At 37.6% G+C, this 18,094-nt stretch overlaps 1 long non-coding RNA gene across 1 annotated transcript; it reads left to right on the top strand.

The window, feature by feature from the left end:
- The first annotated feature begins 294 nt into the window (after positions 1–294).
- Positions 295–16,499, top strand: LOC143270798 (uncharacterized). The gene is made up of 3 exons (XR_013048029.1): positions 295–514; positions 2,603–2,676; positions 15,798–16,499. It is a non-coding gene; the product is annotated as an uncharacterized LOC143270798 (long non-coding RNA).
- Positions 16,500–18,094: the final 1,595 nt, after the last annotated feature.

Here is an 18,094-nt window from a genome sequence, read left to right as displayed (position 1 = left end):
TATATTACAAAAAATCAGAAAATACTGCTTTGTTAGTGTGAGAAAATTTATCAACATTTTTATGTGTATATGTAAAAAATGTTGGTCTTCATCTCCTGGTTTCTATCATAAAACTATTAAGATGTTTGTTGAAAAACCTACATTAAAATAGATTATGGTTTGTGATCTCCAGTTCCTGACCCAAAGTTCCTATTATCTTATAATTCCATGAGTGATAGGAATGTCTGAATCAGAACTCTGAAAGCTTTGGAATCTTCTGATTGTTAGGAGCATCTTGTTAACATTCCTTGGATAGATAGCCCCAGGGTGGTGTCAGGTTACCAGGAGTCAACAATATGATTAAAGGGTCTAAATCTTTAGCTCTACTAGCTGATTTTAAAAAAAGGAAGAGTGCTGAGGAATGAGTTGATCCCAGTTGCCAATTATGTAATTAGTCAGTCATGTCTACACACGAAGCATCCACAAAAGTTCAAAAGGACCTTGATAGGGGAGTGTTCAGAAATTGGACCAAATGGTAGGTACTTAGAGGGTAGTGAACCAGTAGACATCGTGGAATTTGGGGCTCTTTATCATATATCTTCTTTTGTGTTCTTATAGCTAGTCGCTATCCTTTATAATAAGTAAGTAAATATGAATAAATTATTGTGCTGAGTTCTGTGAACTCTTCTTTCAAATTAAAAAAAAATCAAAGGATAGGAAGTAATGGGAACCCCAGTTTACAGCCATCTGGTCAGAAACATGTGACTGACATCTGATATAGAAGACAATCTAATAGCACTGTGCCTTTAGACTATGATATCTTACAGTTTCTCCAGGTAGAGATTTTTCAAATTGTATTGGCCTAATGTTTCCAGTGGAGGACTTCTTGATGTGTGTGGGAAACTGTACGCACAGCTGGTGTCACGAGTGCTATTCTGAACAATTGGAGATCAAGAGGTAGAAAAATACTGTTGTACCCCCCTCCCCCATTTCAAACAGTTATAAATCAGGACTTTGTTAAAAGCATCTGTTTATTAGAGAACAAACTGCATGATTTTTACCAGAGTAATCCTGAATCCTTTTTCAGTCATTGCTTGGCTGTAGACTTCCATCTAGAATGGTAGTGGGACATCTTCTCTGGTAAGAAGACTTCCATCCTTGGATAATTCCTGAGAGAAGAGTGCCATTGTGAGCAGTAAGTAACCAGTAATGACGTCAACTGGAGGATGGGAAATATATCTGGGTGAACGACTAATAGGATCATAGTTACAGTCATTTTCCATTTGTGGAGAGAAAGGCTGGTAGAATACAATCACAAACATCCTGTAAATGAAGATAGAAAAAAATGTCTCAGATAAAAAGTGTAGGAAATTTTGTGGAGGACAGGTATCTTTTTAAAAGGTAGAAAGTCATGTACAGATACTTCAAATACTCTCAGCCTCATTTCTCTTTCTAACCTCTACCAGACTTATCAGTTCATATTGAAACTATTCAGGGCCTCACAGGTTCACCTGACAGTAATTTGGGCTAGAACCTTAAGTCTTGTGCTTTCTAGCCTAGCTCTTCTCTAAGCTTAAATCATGATAACCTTATTAAAATTTGCTGCCATTTGAGCTTACAGAATCCAGTTGTGTGGGGAGAATGTGACTGGTGGCCAATTCTCAATTCATGAAGATGTCTATCCTTTCCTTTTCCAAGGGAGATGATTCTGAGATTCATTTTACAGAACCCCTCAGCTAGTCTTTTAAGATCAAAGCATTGGCCCTGTCATCAAATGGAAACACTGCCCAGTCTCAAAAGATTCGTTAGCATCCAGACTTCAAAGCAATGGGTTCCTTATCCAGGAAGTTGAAACTGAGAGACAGAGTAAATGATTCTCTAGACATGAAGCATGGATTTAGAAGAGACAAACACAACGACAGAAAGTGGTTTCTTCTTTTATCATTCAGTATTGTGGCTCATATAGGTCACTAAGTCTCCATGTCTTAACTGTTGACTGAATGAAGGAACTTAGAGTCTCTCAACAGCACAGAGCAAAGGCATCATGGTGTGCTCAAAGAAGGGGAATTTCTGCTTCTCTAGATATCCTTGTCTAGGCTATTTCCTTCTGCCTCTCCTTCAGTTCTCTCTGCTGAGATAAAAACTACCTCCATAAGCCTTTGCCAATATTTCAGTCTTGGACTTACTTTAAAGGGGTGATGGTAATCCATTTCAACTCACATTTAAAGGGCTCGGGCATGTTGGTATTACAACTTACATCAGACACCTTGCAAAGTCAACCAAGTTAACTCTACTTTAACTCCCCCTTTTCTATAATATATAGTGAATATATGTAGAAAAATAAGGTTATGACTATTGTAAGGAAATCTAGAAATAAACAATGAAAGGAAACAACCTTCTCAAATAGTACCAATCAAAAATATTAAAAAGCAGGAGATACATTTTGCTATTTTTTGCTGAAACATATGTTTCACATTCTTTTTCTTACTTATACTACTCTTTAGTTGGTTTTGGGGAAAAGAATACACTGAAAACTGAAGAAATTTGCACTACACTAATTAGATCATATTCTTTGTCAAATACCTTGCATGTAAGTATTCATTTACTCTTGCATTTAATCAAGTCTCTCTGGTCATCGCTCCAATCAAATTGCATCAGAATGACATCCCATTTGGCAGCCCTGAAAATCAGCACATGGTAAGTGCTACATAAATATTTGCTGGAAGCCTGAAGAGGAGAGGAATGAGTGGAATTGGTTCAGTGCTGCGTTTACATGTAGAAAGGAATATTGTTTCCAGCATAATGTTCCAGCGTGAAGCTGAGCCTGGTAATTCAATAGCAGCACAATTAGCAAATATATTCCGTCTGAATCCACAGTTGTTGAAAGCGTTTTTGAAGAAAATGTGTCATTGTGTCATTTTCAGTTTTCACTTGATTTTTACTCTTTGTCCTTTCAAGATCCTTTTAAGCATTGCTAATTATTTAAGGAACTAGACAGGTCTTGTGATCATTTCTGTAGCATTTGCAATATTAATTTTTCCTGCCAGAAAAACTGTCCAAATAGCTTTTGTGTAATAAATGGTGCTTACTTGTTAATATAAAGTAGAACTCTTTTCTTTTATTGGCTCTTTTGATGTTTCACTTAAAATGGTGCTAGTTGCCAGAGGAGGCATAGCTTTTGAGTGAGCTTGTGAGATGCCAAGCAGCTCTTTCTGTCACTGTATGGTGCAGCTAAAGGCCTCTTGGGTCACACCGATCTGGTTCCCAACTTAATTCCATCACTTCCTCGTGAATGTTTTTTGCCAAATGACTTCCCAGAGCCCCCTTTTTCTTATCTGTTAGTGACAATTGCATTAGGACCTCCTCAAAGAATGGTACTAAGGATCAAGCACTAATCATTGTTTCAGGCAAATGTTAAGAACTTAAAAAAAAAAATCACAGTATCTGCTTTTACTACCTCATTATTTGGTTTTATGCATTTTCCACAGAAATATACTTCTTCAACAATTTCTTTTTATATTTCTGCAATGAAATATGAGATAAGTTATGGCATTATTTTAAAATAAAGTTAAACATTAATTCATGTAATTTTAAAAATTATGGAATATCTATAATGAGCACATGCTGGGCTTCCAGCAAGGCAGCTATAAATAAACTATATAAAATTATATATAACTTGATCTTATAATGGATTATTATAAGCTTATACTATCTATACAATTTTGATTGTTTCTAATTATTTATGTAGTTATGAGGTTTTTTTTAATATTCAGAAAAGTACAATGAGGAAAACATGAACTACCTCTACTCCCAGTCTATATAGTACATGTAGGCATATAAATTAAATACACCATATGTATAAATAATACATATAATTAATAGTTTGGTGTTTGTGTTTATAATCTTTCATAATTTATATATAGTCAATTACAATGTCTATTTTTGCATAAAATATTATTTTCTTTTAAAATACATAATCAATAGCTCCCCTTGATCTAAACTGAAACACTCTACTATAGCATTATTTTAAAATCCTCCCTAGCATAGGAACATTGTATACATCTCATAATTTGTATTAACAATACACTATAGTACACATTTTTATTTCTTTCACCATTTCATTAGAGTAAACAGTGCAGTAACAAACTTCACCCCTGTCACATTGCATTTCACTTTCAGCACACGGCTTCACAGAGAGACTAGCAGACAGTAGAAGTGGACATCCTCAGCATCCTGCAACAGACTTTGTGACTTGTCTATGGCCATATCCATTATTTTCTTTATCCTTAAAAGTAATCTTTAATCGTTTCTACCAATATTTCCAAAGAATGTGTTTTGGAGGTAGGATATAAAGACAAAGAAAATTATGGGACTTGGGAAGTCAAAGAGGTCCCTCACTGCAGAGTGTAGTTGATATCTCTTGCCAGCTGACAGTAAAGAATATGGGCACAACTACCAAAATTTGTTGAGAATCTTGCATGTACAGGGACAGTGTTTTTGTTGTATAGAAAGATTTCAAATAAGAGTGTTAGAATCACAATATAGCATTGCTTTAAAGCCTGCGTATGTATGATTTTTGAGTCTAGCCTCATTCATTTTCCAGTTATAAGCCTGTGTTTTCTAAGAATCTCATAAATGGGACTAGGCATTTTGTTCACACTCAGAATGTAAGATTTAGCTTCTTTAATACCCAATTGTGCTAGTGTACTTTTCAACTGCTGTGTTAAACACCAAGATCAAAGGCAACTTGTGAAGGGAAGGGTTTATTTGGCACATACTTTCAAGGTTATGGTCCATTATTGAGCAAGTCAGTGCAGGAAATCAAGGCAGGAACTGAATCAGAGGCCATGAGGAGTGCTGCTTATTGGATTACTCCTTGCTCAACCTGATTTCTTTACAGCCCAGGGCCAACTGCTGAGGAACGGGCACCACCCACAGTGGTCTGACCCTTCTCACAGCAACCAACTAACAAGAAAATACTCCAACAGACATGCTGTCAGGCCAATCCAACGAAAGCATTTCTCACTTGTGGTTCTTTCCTCCCACGATGCTAGTTTTTCTTTCTCTTCAAAGTGATAAATATATTTAATAAACACTAACTACAACATGGGTTTAGTTATGATGCCAGGAGTATATGTAGATGTCCATACTCATTAATGTGATATTTTATCAAAAAAACACAAATTAATACATTTTATTTCTCTGTATTTGTTTTCATGTGTGTGGGGGTGTACATGTACATGTTTGTGCACATAAAGGCCAGAGTTTGGTGTGAGTGTCTTTGCAATCACTTCACCTACTTTTTATTATTATTTTTCTTTTATTGAAAGGTTTTTTTCTATATAATATATCCTGATTAAAGTTTCCCCTCCCTCTACTCTGTCCAGTTCCTCCTTACCTCCCCTTTCCATCCAGATCCACCCCCTTTCTGTCTCTCATTAGAAAATAAACAAGCTTTTTTAAAGGAATTTTTATTTATTTTACATACCAGTCACAGATCCCCTTTTCTCCCCAACCCACTTCCCATTCCCCCCTCCAACAAAATAAGGCCCCTCATGGAGAGTCAGCAGAGACTGGTACATTCAGTAGAGGTACGTCCAAGCCCTTCCCCCTGCATCAAGGTTGGGCAAGGTGTCCCACCACAGATAATGGGCTCCAAAAAGCCAGTTCATGTACCAGGGATGGTTCATGATCCTACTGCCAGGGGGCCCCTTAAGCAGATCAAGCTAACACAACTGTCTCACTTATGCAGAGAGCATAATCCTGTCCTATGGAGGCTCCACAGCTGTTGTTCTAAAGTTCATGAGTTCTTATTAGATTGGTTTGGTTGTCTCTGTAGGTTTCCCCATCATGATCGTGATGCCCCTTGCTCATAGAATCCCTCTTCTCTCTCTTTGACTAGACTCTGGAAGCTCAGCATGGTCCTTGGCTGTGGATCTATGAATCTGTTTCCATCAGTTACTGGATGAAGGTTCTATGATGATAGTTAGGGTATTTACCAATCCAATTACTGAAGTAAGCCAATTCAGGAACCCTCTCCACTATAGCTAGTATTCTAAGCTCTGGTCATCCTTGTGGATTTGGGGGAACTTCCCTAGCACCTGGTTTCTCCCTATTCCTATGATGTCTCCCTCTATCATGGTATCTCTTTCATTGCTCTCCCACTTTTTCCCTGTTGCAGCTCAACCATCCCATTCCCTTATGTTTGGATTCCCCATCCTTTACCCCCCCATTGCCTACCCCTCATCCTAATTTTACTCATGGAGATTTCACCTATTTCTCCTTCCCAGGGCAGTCCATGCACATCCCTCTTAGGGTGTTCCTTGTTACCTAGCTTCTTTGGAGTTGTGGTTTGTAGTCTGGTTATACTTTGTTTTAGTATCTAGGATCCACTTATGAGTGAGTCCATACCATGTTTGTCTTTTTGAGTCTGGGTTACCTCCCTCAGGATGATATTTCTTGTTCCATCCATTTGTACACAAATTTCATGATGTCATTGTTTTTTTACTGCTGAGTTGTATTCCATTGTGTATATGTACCACATTTCCCTTACCCATTGCCTGGTTGAGGGCTGTCTAGGTTGTTTCTAGGTTATGGCTATTATAAATAATCTGCTATAAACATAGTTAAGCAAGTGTCCTTGTGGTATGATTGAGCATTCCTTGTGTATATGCCCAAGAGTGGTATAGCTGGGTCTTGAGGAGGATTGATTCTCAATATTCTGGGAAATTGCCATACTGATTTCCAAAGTGGCTGTACAAGTTTGCACTCCCACAAACAGTGGATGACTGTTCCCCTTACTGGGCATCCTCCCCAACAAAAGCTGTTATCAGTATTTTGATTTTGATTTTTGATTTTAGCCAGTCTAACAGGTGTAAGATGGTATCTCAGAATTGTTTTTATTTGCATTTCCATGATGCCTAAGGATGTTGAGCAATTCCTTAAATGTCTTTTGGCCATTTGAGATTCTTCTGTTGAGAATTCTCTGTTTAGCTCTGTAGCCCATTTTTTTTTATTTGGATTGTTCATTGTTTTGATATCTAGTTTCTTCAATTTCCAGCATTCCCTTGGTTTATGTCTTCTTCATTTCTTCTATTTCAATTTTCAGGTCTTGAACTATTTCCTTCACCTGTTTAATTGCTTCTTCATGGTTTTCCTGGCTTTCTTTAATGGATTTATTGATTTCTTCCAATTGTTTTGTTTGTCTTTTCCTCAATTTCTTTAAGGAAATTTTCATTTCCTCTTTAAAGGCCTTAGCATCTTCATGAAGTTATTTTTAAGGTCACTTTCTTTTGCTTCTTCTATGTTGTGATATTGAGGTCTTACTGTTGTAGAACCACTAGGTTCTGGTGGTGCCATGTTGCTCTTTATGTTGTTGTATGTATTTTTGCACTGGCGTCTACTCATCTCTTCCTCCAATGGGTGAAAGAGGTGCCTGTGTCTGAGTGAGCTGCTCTTGGTCCAATCTGTGCTTGCCATGTCTGTGTCTCAGGGGGCCACTCTGGGTTCAATTGTAGCTCTTCTTCCTATCAGAGCTGGTAGATTCTGTGTCTCAGGAAGCCACTGGGGTCACAGGCAGATGTGAGGGTTTGGATTTGGGTGTGGGTCTTGTAGATTGCAGGGTCTGATGGGGAGTTTGGGTGGTGGAGTCTGCTCACAGAAGTCTTTCCTTCTAGCTGGCAACTGGGACAGTGATGAGTAGGGGTTACTGAGCATGGGTTGTATCCCAGAGCCTAGGTCCTAGAGGCAGGATTCTCTGACAAACAGGATCTTAAGGGATAAATAAAATAAAATAAAACAAAACAAAAACATAGGAAATAGGTTAAAATAAATAAATAAAAGGAAAGAACTCAAGAAAAGACACAAAAAAATAGATATAGACACAGAGACTGACTCGTTTGCACACCCAGGAATCTCATAAAAACACAAAACTGGAAGGTGTAGTATATTCACAAATGACCTGTAGATGAAAATAAGAGAATTTTTTAAAAACAAAAGAAAGTAAAAATAAAAGCTAAAAATAAATAAAAGAAAAGGAAATCCCTAATGTGACATTATGAGACATATGACTCTAGTTTGTGTCAAGTTGACAAAATCTAGCCAGCACAACAATATAGTAAAGATTCCTTTGATCCTTTGGAGATATATTTGTGTTTATTTTATGGTTTAAAATTTTATGTATATGTCTGCATGCAGGTTTGTGTACCTGTGACCACAGGTGCCCATGGAAAGCAAAAGAGAGCACCTGATACTGATACCCTGGAGTTGGGTCATGGATGATTATGAGTAGCCGAACATGAGTACTAGAAACTAAACTCCAGACATTTAGAAAAGGAGGAAGTGCTCTTAACCATGGAGCTGTCTTCCCAACCCTGGATCTTCAGTCTATCCACTCCATGACCTTGCTCTCTGAAAAAGCAAGTTTCTTAGAAACCCTTTACATAATCTAAATTCAGAAGACATCAAAACCATATAAATGACTATTGTTAAGATACATAAATGTTGACTATCTGTCTTAAGAAGCCCACACTGATATCTTAGATAAGTACTCCCCATTTCCTAAGCATATTATGTAAAACTGTTTGTCAATGAACTCCAACTTTGCTTCATACTGACTTACCCTGAAAGCAAAGTCAACAATCCCAGCTTCATCTGACCTGAAAGCCCTGACTAGAATTCCTCAGGCTCCTGCAGGTGGCAAATAGAACTGTGTCACCCACTGCTTTTGATAGCCTGAAATTATTCTATATCCTGTATCCCAGCTTTCTCTCTCTCTTGTTCCTTTCTGTGTCTCTCTCATCCCTTTCATCAACATTCCATCATAACTAAATATTCTCCCTAATTTCAGAGCCACAATTTAGAAAAAATGTTGAGTTGTCATGGCTCTGATTAAAGCAGAAATGTGATAAGTTTGTGTTTTTTTAACACTTCCCTCTTTTACAGAAAGAAGGTACTATCTAGTTATCATCTAGATAACTTGAATTCTTGCTCCTTTATCTTCACTGTGCCTCTGCTTCTTTACTTAGGCTCAGACTTTCTGATTGATTCTGCTTCTTAATTTATTTCATCTTCTTCAAGGCTAGAGATAAGAAGGAGACATTGCCCTAAACCTACACTCAGTAGAAAGAGCAAAATCTTACAAGACAGACTTTGTAAGATGGACCACTATTCTTCAAATGGAGACAATTTCCACAAGTATGAGGCAGCATCCTGAAATCATCTCCTGAAAAACAACTTGCATCTCAATAAGGACCTTTTGGAACTACCTTGTAGTACCATAGCTATGATAACAATGGGTGGGACTGTATCTTGCCTATGATTCCATAATTATGCACACCTCATGGCCCTTGTCCTAATTCGTCCCTTGTTTAAACATAAAGTTCATGAAATAATTCAATGATGGACTTGACCATTACTGAACCCCTTTATGTCCCTCTTCTCATGTGGTCATATTGAGCAAATCTCTCTCTGCTTTGACCAAGAAATGGGGTTTATTTTTCTCATTTCTATCTGTACTGTTTCATTTCTAAATATCAGCATCTTATACCCAAACTACTCCAGACTTAGATCCCAGCAGGCAAGTGTGCCTTTCCTATTTTCTTTTCCAAATTTATTCTACCTGAAGAAGTCGGAACACCTTTTTCAAGACATAAGCCCAAGTGTCAATGTTTCAAAGCAACCCCTTCCTCAAGGTAAATGGACATGTTTAAACTCCTTTAAACATGTTTCTTATTCTTTAGAAAAACAGAAACAAAAACTGATCTTTCACACATGAGACCTTCTGAGCCAATCTTATCCCACCTATGTTATTCCTATTTCTTACCAAGCTCCCCTATACTCTCTGTACCATGGATATTTATCTTCTTTTACTTTTCTTAGCTATGCCATGGTTTTTCCTATACCAGATCTCTACTCTCTCCTCTACCTGCACTGTTCACCACAGAATCTCACTCTTTTGCTACTTGTTGCAGTATCTTTACTCTATGATGCCTCATTAACTTATACATAAATGCTAAATTTTAAGGTACATGCTATTACCACAGAAAACTTAAATTGGGATCCCTGTCCTCTGTGCTCATGCAGAATACTATTTTATTTATAAATGGAGCAAGTTGATATTTCTTTACATGAATGTTTCTTTAGTATCTGTCACTCATGCTAGATTGTCTGACACTTGAACATACAACAACTAGCCTAATGCCAGGCTGCACACACATACTTCATAGTTGTATTGCTTGAGTAAAAGGACAAATATGCATCAGGTTTACATTCCCACTGTGTTACCAATCTCTTTTGAAAATTATTGTTAATAACTTAATTGCTAATCTGGTAGATCTTTAACCTTTATTCCATTTGCTTGCATTTTATTTCATATATGAATATGAACGGTAACTATATATAGGTACACACACCATGGGCAATGCTTTCAGGAAAAAAAAAACAAATTTTCCTTTCCTTTACAAGAAAATGAATGCTTTGAGCATTTGTGTTTACTCATTCTTGCCTCTTTACTGGGTTAAGTTTGTGTGTTCACTCACTGAATATGCTGGTCAGTGGGATTCTTTCCTTCATCCTTTTCACTAGTTACTAACATTGTATTATCTCAAAAGACATCCATTTTTAAATAATTCCTAAAATTTCCATGCATGTTTGGATGATTCTCAAATCAACATATGCTGTCCAGAAGCTTCCCTAAGCTTGTGATATGTAGGAGCAATGGTTTATGGTATAACTTCACATTTATAGTTTGAATGCACCATTAATGTATTAGGTGAAATATTAATCTAGCCACTTTACAAAATCATACCTATATACACTTCAGTATTTCAGTATTCTCAATCTCAGGGAATGACAGCATCATAACCCAATTTTTTGAAATTAGAAAGCCAGTATTTATGCATGCTTTCTCTATTTCCTCATCCAAAAACATTAATTCAGTATCCAAACTATTCTGAATTGATTGGTTGAATTCCTGGTTGACCTCATTCATTTTATTTTTGCTGCATCTTTAACACTATTACACTAGCTAGGACAGTCAACACTCTTTGCACAGTGCTATATGATTGTCCTCAATGTTCTCCCTGCTTCCACTTTTTCCTTTTTGAATGCATTCTTTTGTAGTTAGAGGCATTTTATGTAACTCTACATTTAATCTTTCTATCCCTGTGTTTGAGGAGGAAAATGTCTTCATTAGTGTTTAGATAAAACTGTAGCCCTGTGCGAAATTTATAAGCATTTTCCTAATGTTTGAGGTACAGCTCTTTTCTCAGACTGGCGTCTGCTTTTTAGTCACCTGACCTTCTATTGAACCTGCTAACATGGCATACATTGTCTTTCCTCAAGGCTCTTTTTTCATGAGCTTCTGTTTGTCTGACTTCAATAGCTTCATCTTACTCTCTGCCTAGTTCACTACTCATATCTAAATTCTAGAGAGATGTTCCTGATACTCATTTGCCTCACGGTCTAAGATATATAAGGCACTTCAATACTATGATGCTTGCTGTATTTATCTCTATGATCACTTGGTATATTACAGTACAGTTTTATATCTTTACTCTTCTGTCTTTCCTGTCATATTGGAATTTCTATGATGGCAGAAATTATGTCTCTTGATAATTCTTTTATCCTTTATCTCTAGCACCCCATCATGGTCCTAAGAAAGAATGGGGATGCACTGTGACTAAATGAATGGGATTTTCTCAATTTGATTCATATTTATATTTCTTGGAATGAAACGTTTCGGCTTTTTTTTTTTTATCAGAGATGAGGACTGGATCCAGGGCTTTGTGCTTGTTAGACAAACACTTCACCACTAAGCTAAATCTCCAATCTAATCAATAGTTTCTCACATGCTACATATTCTATATGCTACATATGTTGTAATTAGGGGTGACACATTCATCTCCTCACTTATGAATATGTTTAGAGCCATAAAGAAATGTAGGATTAAACAGATCCATTTTGCATGGTTTTTAAAAATAATCTATCATACTATGTTCAGTGTTTAGATAACACTTAGGGACCAGATTTTTACAGATGCTTTATTATAGAACTATATTCCTATAGATAAACACAATGTTTTCAGGGACATTATTTCCTTGATTTGAAAGGGGTACAAAGTTGTTAAACTGGATGATCTCTGAAATTTCACCTGATGGTTGACTACATGAAATGATTGCTATCTTGATACTTCTTAGAAAGTTATAAACATAACTGAGGATTTCATGATGCAAGTTTTTGTAGCAGAGGATAACAAGCGTTTGGTTATGTTAATAAGTGTGCTCTATTTAAAAATTATCCCAAGAGTCTAATGCAAATGAACACATAATGACAAGAGCCTGGTCAAGTGATGATGTGATGGTGTGAGTCTGATTTCTGCACCATAAACCACAGGTGCTGAGAAACAACTTTAATAAAGAGAATGGAGGAGGATACAAATTTAGCAACCCTGGAACTAAATAATGCAAAGATAGCTAAATTGGAGAATGATAAATGATGTCAAAGTGGTAAGAATCAAGAGACCAGGTATTGCTACACAGCTGTGGCTTCTGTTTAAAAATGGCTGGCTGCTTCCTAAAGCTGTTGATGCATAGAAAGTGTAAAACTTCTTTCACTGAGGCAATATATCAGCTGCCCAAACCTCCTCCTCATCAGTCAAGCTTGTTGGCCTTTGACTCCACACAATCTTTGTGACATTGTTATCAATGATACTTCAGAAACATCTGCTCCAGAGCTGTCCGTTACTGCCATGGCAGACAGCAAATCTAATGACACCAAAAAAGAAAAAGAAGAAGAAGAATGACAGGAGAGCCATTAATGTGTACTGGTTGTATAGAATAGCACAATACCAACGTCAGGGCTAGCTGAATACATCAGCATTTTAACGTCCAGTAAACTTACTAGCACACAATTGGAAAGACTTCAGCGTTCAAGAAGGAACTATTTACAAAAGGAAGTGAATGAACAATTTAAGTGATCACGTTAGATAAAATGTATGATGCTGTCTATGAGTCAAAGGAAGCTTAAGTTGACGATGATAGGACATTTCTGGCACAATATAATGTTTTTATATAACATACATAGAGTCACAGTTCAGAGATAGCACTGTTTAGTTTTATTTGTGTACCATATATTCACTAGTCATTTTTTTTTTCAGATAAGTCATTTGCCATTTTTTTTGCATTTTTTTTATTATTATTATTATTATTTTACAACACCATTCAGTTCAACATAATAGCCACAGAATCCCCTGTTCTCCCCCTCTTGCCCACCCCTCCCCCCAGCCCACCCCCCATTCCCACCTCCTCCAGATCAAGGTCTCCCCCGAGGACCGGGGTTGACCTGGTAGACTCAGTCCAGGCAGGTCCATTCCCCCCTCCCAGACCGAGCCAAGTGTCCCTGCATAAGTCCCAGGATTCAAACAGCCAACTCATGCAACGAGCCCAGGACCTGGCACCAATGCACAGCTGCCTCCCAAACAGATCAAGCCAAATGACTATCTCACCCGTTCAGGGGGCCTGATCCAGTTGGGGGCCCCTCAGTCTTTGGTTCATAGATCCTGTGCTTCCATTCATTTGGTTATTTGTCCCGGTGCTTTATCCAACCTTGGCTTCAGCAATTCTCGCTCATATAAACCCTCTTCTTACTCACTAATTAGACTCCCAGTGCTCCACCAGGGGCCCAGCCGTGGATGTCTGCCTTCAGATTCCTCAGTCCTTTTTAAAAATATCTAATTCCTACTGTTTGTGGAGATACCACTCATATTAGTTACTTCTCTCGTTTTGGTGAGAAAAGAGCCCACAAAAGCAACCTAAAGAAGGGAGACTTTAGTCCAGCTCTTGATTTCAGATAATGTTGGTCCATCATGGCAGGAAAGGCATGGAAGCATGAAGAGCTTGTGGCCACAGTTGCAGCATTATGCAGCAATGCTCATTACATCTTTGCTAATCAACAAGCAGAGGGCTGAGGCTGGAAGAAGGGATGGGTCATAATCCTCAGGGCCAACTCCACATTGACCTATTTCCCAGAGGTTTTACAAGCTCCCAAAGCAGTGCACCAGCTAGGGACTAGTGGCTATGGAGGACATTTTACATCAAAAGTATAGCAGAATTCTCCTGGAGCCTGTAAGAGCACAGCTAACTCATAATAAGCAATGCCTTTAGAAGAACTTCAAGAGATCCCTTACTCTAAGTCTTAACGCTCAAAGCCTCTTCAACGATTCAAGCAAACACTTTCCTGTGAATCTCTGTAAAATAATAAATAGAAGTTACATACTTCTATGGTACAATGCCATAGAGTAAGCATTCCATTCTAAAAATAGGAGGAATGGAGTACAGCCAGGAAAAAATCAGACATAAGCAAGATTGCAAACTAGTAGTATGAACATCAAGCTCTACAGGTTCGATTCATTATCTGGCCTCCCAGAGGATTCAGAACCTCCTCAAACAGAACAATATGAAACTGTAGGAGAAATTTCACATTCAGTCCATGATGTTCATTAATTAGACAAGTAAAATGATTGTCTTTTGTGAGTTTATAATCTAGTATTGCCAGAAAACTGTGCATAAGTAAGATACAATATGAGAAGCACCATGAAGAAAGATAAATCAGAAAACTAATGTTGGCCCTGGGAGGGAGGTCAGAAATTTCTTTAATAAATTGATATATGACTTGAGAAAAGGTGAGCTAAGGATAAGAGCTGGGAGCAAATTCTTCTAAGTCACAGGAAATAGCAACTGAATGGCACCAAGGCCAGCGTGTGTCCCCAGATCAAGGAGAGGCCAGTGTGTGGCTGAGTCACAGTAAAGCAAAGAAAATGAAACAGGATTTAATGTAACTGCCATAAAATCTCTCTCTTTCTCTACTGAGAGTTCATTCTAGCTGAGAATGATATTTATAATATAATATTTCCTAAAATAACATTGTAAAGTTATTTCTTCCAGATGCTTCCCGGACAAGAAACATGTCCCTGGGTGCTGTTAGGCTGAAACACTGTTGAAAAGGAGAGTTACTGAATTTAGAAAGAAGTTAACTTTGCCATTGGTGAGACTTTGACTAAGCATATTTCCAGAGATCATGGTAGCAACCCAACAGTAAGTCTAGTTTCTCTTGTGTCTTTTCCCCCAATCTGAGGATGGTGGCAATAGAAACCAGTAGCACATTGGTACAAAAAAAAACAATTCTTCTTACAGCAAGGAACTGAATTTTGCTTCCCCAAAGCTAGGAGAGTCCTGGAGCTGACTAAGAGGAGAAGATGAAAGAGTGGGAAGAGAAGAGGGGAAAGGCGGGTAGTTTAGAAAGAGCAATCTGAAGACTAGAAACGTGCTATTTCTTTCCTCATGTGTGCTGATAGAATCCTAAGACAGTATTAAACCATTCATGTCTTCCCCTGATTCTTTTGCATTTCCACATTCTAATAATAACTAAACAGCTAATCATAACAACACTCACCTAGTCTTCCTTACTTAGAAAAACAATCCAATGAAACCTCTAACACATAGATTAAAAAGATTGATCATTAAGCGAGAACAATAACTTAAAAAATGTCTGTTATTTAATGTCATATTAGTAAAATTTGTATTCCATTCAAGCATTTTAAGGTTAAGATTTTCTATTCAATGCTTGCTTTTCATTATGACAGATGCTTTCAGAAGTAAGAGCCATTTGGGAAAGCAAACTCGATTCTAACTCACACTAAGTGATAATCTCAGCCCTTCAGAATGCCTGAAACTCACTGGCCCCCACCCCTTCAGATTCTCTTAATACTGCTTCTTGAAAATGGAAAAAACATAACGCCAAGTGCTCATTTTTTTTTCCAGAAAGAAAATATATCTTCCTCATTTTAACTGCAAATCGGTTTTTGGCGGCCAGAGCATGCTGCATCAGCAATCAAAGAATCAAGAGTGGTAGAAAAACATTTTGTGAAGTACAGAATCAAGGAAAGTGAACACTCAGCAAGCACCTTCTTGTCTTTGTGTGACACAGTTTGCTGGCTTGTTATGCACAAAAAAGTGATTCATGTGACTTTCCCAGCCCGTGCATGTTTGTAGCAGTACTGCTGGCATCTCCACATAGGCTGTGCTACCTATTTTAGGCACAGAAAAGAACACATTTACCTTTGAAATGTGCAATAGAAAAGCCATGTGTTTCAGTCCACATCTGTAAAGTTTATTTTCTTCAATGGTGGATTTTATCTCTATTGGATGACTATGGGGCTAGCTGTTTATTAGTCTCAAAACTATGCAGGCTGCCATGGGATGTTTATTTCTGATTTTGATTTATTTTCTTTACAGAATAAGAATTTTAATTGCTTTCACTCTGGGCAAAGTTTCAGAACTTGTGGTCATATCAACATGTTCCTTTACACAGCTGGTCAAGAGACAAATGAGAAATGAAGAAGATCCAAGTGAGTCAGCAGTAGATATGGAAATGTTTACTGCAGTGCTTTTGATTTTCTAGTCTGCTAATTTCATGTGATTGTTTCATGTGTTTGACTTATTAAAGCTAGAATCTTGGATGAATAGGAGTGATATGAGCATATTCTTTGGACAATAATTGAAAAATTTCTGGAAAAAATAAATGAAAAAAGTTGTGTGGAGATATAAATTGTGTGGTGAAATAAATCAACATTTGTGCAGTAGTGATTAAACTTCTTGCCGGCACAGTTTAATTGTAAGTTAAATCCATTTGTGTGCTGGCTACTATGAACAGCCACAGTGAAACCTCAGATGTGCATACACAACTCACTTTCACACAGCATTTGAATTTAATACAGACCAAATTGAGCTAATCAATACCTTCCTCAAACTTTGTTCTATTTCAAGGTTTACTCAGAAGGACACTAAATGATACAAGCAAGAAGCTTGTAATCTGACCTTTGGGAGCCTGTTTCATGCCACTCTCCATTAGTTATCGGAACTGTTGCCTTGTAGGTTTGAAGGGATCTCTGCAGGTGTCATACATGGAAGTGAACCCCATGAAGAGATAAGAATGAAAACCCAGTGCAGATTACCTTCATCAACCTGGGTAAGACTTCAGGGAGTCTAATAACAGGCAGTTTATTCCCAATGTATTTAAGCCCAGTATAGTTTGGGAAAAGTTCCCTGGTGTTATACAATGCTTATTGCACGAGGAAGCATAATTACATTGAAACTCAACTCAGGATACAAGTTATTTTCTCCAAGAAGATGGATTCTAGAGATCGCTAGATATACTAGCTTAAGGGCATAAGGTTTGGCCTGGTATGGATCACACGGAAAGCATAAAGGTCATTTGGGCTAATAGCCACCTCTGGTATTGGTTGTGGGAACTTGGGGGAATTCCCATCTATCAATCATTTAGATTATTAGCCACCATAGATCTTGGTTGTAAGAGTTTGATATGGCCTGACCAAACAAATAACACAGATCAGCAGACTGTTAGTCACTTCCAATTTTATATGCTTAACATTCCCAGGTTCTCTGGAGATCTGGAGCACAAAGACCTTCATGCTATGCTCCCAACATAATTTCTGCAAAATGTTCTGTTACTCCTCAGCTCAGAGCATTTCAACATGCTATGCTTTCTGCTTAGAGCTCTTCTTTTTTTTCTCCCTCTCACCCTTTCTCCTTCCTTCTCTTCTTCCTTTCAGGTTTTACTCTGCAGAAGAGGCCCTGTTATATTTATACTCCTTTAGTATATTGACCAGACTTATAAGTAGTATATTTTTCTCATGAGAATCTAGGTGAAATGAAAGCCAGTAACACTTCTCTATTTTATTTTATATTTTAAAGTTTTATTTTGGACCTGGAGAGATGGCTTAGCAGTTAAGAACACTTGCTGCTCTCCCAGAGGATCCAAGTTCAGTTCCTAGCACCCATATCAGGTGGCTCACAAATCCCCTGTAACTCCTGCTCCAGGATATCAGAAGGCTCTGGTCTCTGAGAACACTTGTGCTTATATGTACATGCCCACTTGCAGACACAAACACCTAGACATTATTAAAAATAACAAAGATTTTGCAAAGGATTTCATTTTATTTACATGTATGTGACTGTATATACATGCATGGATGTGATCCAGGATGCCAGAAGTAGCCAGGGGATTCCCTGAATCTAGAGCTACAGACATTTTTGAG

The sequence above is a fragment of the Peromyscus maniculatus genome, chromosome X (assembly GCF_049852395.1).
Source record: "Peromyscus maniculatus bairdii isolate BWxNUB_F1_BW_parent chromosome X, HU_Pman_BW_mat_3.1, whole genome shotgun sequence".
Classification (NCBI taxonomy): Eukaryota; Metazoa; Chordata; class Mammalia; order Rodentia; family Cricetidae; genus Peromyscus; species Peromyscus maniculatus.
The sequence above is the reverse complement of the archived record's forward strand: the minus strand, read 5'-3'. Positions and strand labels throughout refer to the sequence as shown.